We start from the raw sequence: 6,000 nt of genomic DNA, 5'->3' as shown, positions 1-6,000 counted from the left end.
CAAATTTTAAATAAAATCTGAAATAAAATTCGGATAAGAAGAAATTAGAAAAATCTGACAACCAAAAACCACTTCTACTAATAAATTGAACATCGTTGTTCCCCGGCGACACTTGAAATTCCGCGTCGTCACCCGAACTGATCAACACCTGCGTTGCTTATCTCGCACGTGGCATTGTCTATCTTAAAACCAATTAATTTTTGTCCGATGATAACTTTTTACTAACATCTGGCGAGCCGCGAGATAAACCTTTTAACATTACGATTAAATGTGTATGCGTTTAGTTTATCATACAAACTACATACAAGAATTAGAATTAAATGAATTAAACAATTATCGAATAAATTTACAGTAAGACTAAAAATGACAATTCAACAAATTTTTCCCATTCTGTGTCTAATGGAATAACTTGAATTACGCTGTATACAAGATGTCCCTTCAGACCGAAATTACGTTAGTAACACGTATTTTTACTATATAAGGTGGCTGGCTCTCACTTCGGCCATTGTGTCACCCCCAAAAAAACGACACCCCCATGTAGTTCATATAACAATATGTGCCTACATTAGGAGCTCGAAATCGGATTTAATTAATTAACGCACGTGTTCTGATGCGGATAATAGGAGATCCAGGTGTTCAACGATGCGCGTATTATTTTAGACGTAAGTGAGACGCATTCCTCCGCAGCCGGCGTTATATAATCTAGTTGTAATTGGCGCATCAGCCAATGTTTTTCCCAAACCATTTACGACCAGATTATTTGGATTATTTAAAACAGAAAAAAACTGTAAGTACTTTTAAGGTTTTTAAAAAATTTTAATTATCGAACACCTCTGTGAGGGGAATTTGTTTAAACAAGCTTTGTAAGCCTCTCGCTCTTTAAGGGTTTCTTTTAAATTTTTTTTGTATGTGTTTCGGACTAAATTTTTGTTATTGTCAATCACTTGTGTGTGTGTGTGTTATTCGAACTCATTGTGCGACCCAAATAGAAGGTTCATGCCACATTTTTCTTTTCGTATCGAAGATTTATTTCAGGTGTTGATTCTTTCTTTGAAATTTTCGCAAGGTGATCGATTGTGGCAGATGCCGGAACTGTATAGGAGGAATTATAAAAATTCTGTTTCAATTTTGATTTGTTTGAGCTAGCTGAACAGGTGTTTTGTGGGTAGTGTCTTTGACGTCACTCCATTGCACACAGCAATAATTAAACGAATTTTTTAATGCCGAGTAAACTAAAAATTACAAGAGCCCACAACAAGAGCAAGAGGTCACAACGACAAACAATAGACAAAACGGAAATCGCCAATACGAATTAATAAATTAGCAATTAAAAATGTGCTCATCTTACTCAAAAACATTGTCCTTTTCCAATTCTCAAGAACTCTACCTTCTGAGCGTTAGATTCTCCTCATCTTCCGACTAAAAGAGATCATTACATTCAGGTACTGATGGAGATTTCGCCAATCTCTGATGATGGGGAGGAGGTCTTCTAAATAATCGGGGAGGACTTCTGCAAAAGTCTGCTTTTGGTCGACGGGGAATTTTGAATTGACTTAACCCACGGCTAGCTCTATATGAAATTTTATTATTGAAGATGTTTTCTCTTTCCCGTTTCTTGAAATTTGACTTGAATAGGTACTGGATTTTTCCATGCTCGCGGATTCACACACAAAATTAGCACAATGTTCTGAATATATCAATCAAAAAAATCAAATGGTACTAAGAATTCCTTTACAATTTCTTCTATTTAGTATCATGCCTATAAATACAAATCTACAACATAAATGTTGTGAAACAAATATTACCCATTTATTGTTATTTTTTTTATTATTATAGCTCATATAGTTACAGAGCGGTTATCACTGTCCTGCTACAGTCGCTGTAGGTGTACCTGGTATTGATGCGATTTAAAGAAAAGGACAGGGCATACGAATGAGAATCATTCCCTCTGAGCTGTATAAAGCGACTCAGTAGTTTTTTTTACTGGTTTTTCTCAGACCAGCTTCACAAGGAGCTTCAAATGATCTTTATTGAAGTCCATAGAATTGACCCTGTGAGAATTCTTTGTTCTTGTTTAGTTTAGAAACCATGCTTGTGATTCTATTTTAGTTGTAAATGGTATGCACCTGACTATGGTGCCGTTGAGTGAAGGATTTAATTATTACTCAATGATGGTACTCAGTCCTAGAATTGCCTTCGCTTGGCCTGGAAGCCGAATAAGATTGAATTCCACCTTTTCCCCTATTTTATACTTAAGTCCAAATTATGGTAATATTTTATTATCGCGTTACTCTCCTTTGAAGTTTATTATGACTATACAAGTCCTTGCCAAATCCTATTTTGTATAAATACCAAATGTGATTATTTTTTGAATTGTTATGCTATACTGTTATGAAATGGCTCTCGAAACCCTTAACCCTTAACCCCTTGCTCGGTTGGACTTGGGTTATTACATATTATTCAAATAATATTTATCCACCATAATGGCAGTATCAGTACAAAATCATTCATTGTTGAACACAATAATTGGCTAATTGAGTAGAAGTTTGTCACGTATTGAGGTGTCAAATCTACTGCAAGAAATTGTCTAAATGTATAGTAGCATACTGTGCACGTAAGAAACCGTTAAAAAAATGCATCCCCATTTCTGATACAATATTAGAAAAGTATACCAACCCCTTTACATGCCAAATCCAGAATTGTTACGAGTCGTAGACTTTGTGGAGATCTTCTTTCGGATCTTGGGAGTCATCAAAATTTTAAGAATCTTAAGAACCTGAGCAATTTTAGGATTATTTGATAAACTCGCATGTTTTGAACTTTTGATTAACGAATCTTAGGCCTGCTTCAACTGTTATAATTTTCAAAATCTTACCCGAGGGTTTAAACAAGTCTAATAAGGATTTCATTGATCTTATTTTAAAAATTCTTACCGTTCTGATGGATCGCAAAAAGTTTGGGAACCTAGCACTCCTTGTATGGATTCTTCGAGATTTACTTATGTAAGTAGAGATCTTACGTAAGGACAGGGTGGTACAGGGTGGTTCAAATTCGCGACTCACCATTGGGATCTCCGTAATGATGAGAGACACAGTGTAGGTTGAAGTTATCCTTACCTCCCACTTTTTTCAAAAAACTGCTTAATTGTTTTGTATGCCTTTTCCCTCCTTTATTAACACATCCGCTTCCTAACAGCGATTTTTTTCTTTTCCAGTTTTGCTTCTCTTCATTCCTTATTGCTCTGTAGTTTTTCCTTTCCCCTGTATACTCCTGTTTTTTCTTCGCTATTTTCTTAGTAATTTCCTCCGCTATCCACTCTCTTCTAGTGTGTGGTTTCTGTTTGTTTCTGCGCTGTTTATCATACTAGTTTTCATCTTTCCTCTATATATCCACTATTCCTGTAATCACAAATATTTTGGTTTTTCTTCAGATTGTAACCTCTCTAAATCTCATTTGAGGTCACATACACCTAACAGTAAATCATGTTTCCCGTAACACCTTCTTTCGGGATATCTGTGCCTGTTAGAATTTCGATAGTACGCTAGATGTAGAAGCTACATGCTACTATCTTATTTCTTATGGACGCCATCTTGGATTTTTACGGAATGAGATAGACAACAACAAAAAGAAATTCATTTGAATTTGATTCAGCAATATCTAGTTACCTATGGATGTTTTGTTGAGACATGAACGTAAAACATATGATTGTGGAATTTTTCTTGCCAATATAACGGGCGATCAAAAATGAGTTGCTGTCGAGTCGCCTTTGGAAGTTCATGTTAAGTACGATTTCCCATGTAAACAAAAGTTCCAAAGGTGACTCGACAGCAACTCAATTTTGATCGCACAGTATATAAAAAGGATAAAGTGTGCCACGTCGTTATTTTTTTGTCATCTACCTCATTCCATAAAATCCAATATGGCGTCCATACGAAATAGGAAAATAGTAACCTATAGCTTCTACATCTAGCGTGCTATGGAAATTCTGATAACAGAATCAGATTCTCCGAAAAAAAGGTGTTAGTAGAAGATTCTAACGAAAACCGTCCATTTCCGACCGTTTAAGCTAGGGAAAATGAAATCGAAATTTGACATTTTTATTATCTCAGTTATTTTCAAATATTTAAAAGTTTCAAATGGATTTTTAGTCATAAAAAGGGGAAAGTTTGCTTCCATTTAATCTACTAAGCTAAATTTCAAAAAGACTATGGAGAACTCTCCAATTGTGCAGCAGTTACGCAGCCGGTCAAATTTTCCAGATTTAAACAGTAAAAACTTAATAAAATTTAATATTTTTCACACCAATATTCAAAGTGTCAGAAGCCAGGTAAATGAGTTAGAGGCTTTTTTTATTAGATTCTAAAAAAGAATATCATGCGATCTGTTTGAGCGAACATTGGCTAAATGAATTAGAGAGTAAGTCTTTTGTTCTTAATAACTTCTACGTTGCAGATTATTTTTGCAGAATATACTTCAGACACGGAGGAACGAGGATTCTTTTAAAAAACCAAATATCTCTTAAACCAATAAATATTTTAAAAAGCTTGTCAATAGAAAAACAGTGCGAACTCTGTGGCATTGAGATAGACTCTCTGAATTTGGCAATAATTTGTGTATATAGGTCTCCTGCAGGCGATCATAATTGTTTTATTCAAACGATCGCAATAGACTGTTATTGTCAATAAATTTGAAGAAGAAATGGATAGTTGGAGATTTCAATGTTAAGTTTGGAACGACTGAAACTGAAGCGACTCATTTAACTGATCTGCTACCGTCATTTGATTTTGATCAAATGATCTTCGATAGTACAAGGAAGCAGAATTGTATCGACAACATTTTTGTTAATTTCAAGGTAAACCTTGAACATGTTTCTGTAATAGATCATATACTGTCCGATCATAAAGGACAGGAGATAAAATTGCGGCTAGGTTCAGATGTTACAAATAAAGAAAAAATTTACGCCAAATGTAGACCCTTTACCCAAAAGGGAAAATTTTTATTGTACCAATGTTTGAGCAACACAAACTGGAACTTTTTAAAAGATTCTAGTAGTCCCAGCGAGGTTAGGTTTAATATATTTTTTAATATAATTCTACAAGAATTTGATAATTGTTTACCAGTCAAGCGTAAACATTTTAATAAAAATCAAAAATCAATTTCCTGGTTTAACCAGCATTTAAGTAGGATGAGGGAAAAACTCTCACTGATAAATGATGTTTATAACGCATACAATACCAGTCCCCTACGTACACTTAGGAATAATTTTAGACAAACATATCGTACTGAACTAAGGAAAGCGAAAATGTGTGCAAACAAATCATTTATCAACAATGCCAAAAATTCTAGTAAGGCCATGTGGTCGATTATCGATTCTTCTAGAAATACTAATCGTCAGGAAAGTCTATCGAACCTAACACCTGAAGAGTTCAATACATATTTTAAAGAAATTCCAGCGAAAATTACCAACAGAATTAATTCTACTTCTTCTGCAACATTAAGCACGAGCTCATTTAGTCGGATTAATAATCCGGCTCCCCACTTAAAATTTTTTTTGCACGAAGTAAGCATCATTGAGGTAAGAGACGCCATTACGTCTTTATCTAATAGTAAATGTCGAGACATATGATCTTTCTGCAGAAATTGTAAAATGTCTAAGGGATTTAATTGTATTACCACTAACAGTGTTAATTAATGAGTGTTTTAGGGAAGGAACGTTCCCAAAGGCATTGAAACGGTCTATAATTTTACCTTTGTTTAAAAAGGGTGACAAAGAGGATGTTTCAAATTATAGGCCGATATCAATACTTCCCATTTTTTCAAAAATTTTTGAAAAGATCTTAAAAAATCGCATACTGAATTATTTTGAGGTCAATAATATTTTTAATAATGCACAATACGGTTTTAGATCAAAAAAGTCAACGACGGACGCCCTTGTAGATCTATCTAGTACAATCTTAAATACATTTAATGAAAATAATTATACAACAGCAACTTTCCTAG

The sequence above is a fragment of the Photinus pyralis genome, unplaced genomic scaffold (genome assembly GCF_008802855.1).
Source record: "Photinus pyralis isolate 1611_PpyrPB1 unplaced genomic scaffold, Ppyr1.3 Ppyr1.4_LG2, whole genome shotgun sequence".
Taxonomy (NCBI): domain Eukaryota; kingdom Metazoa; phylum Arthropoda; class Insecta; order Coleoptera; family Lampyridae; genus Photinus; species Photinus pyralis.
Note: the sequence above shows the minus strand (reverse complement) of the source record.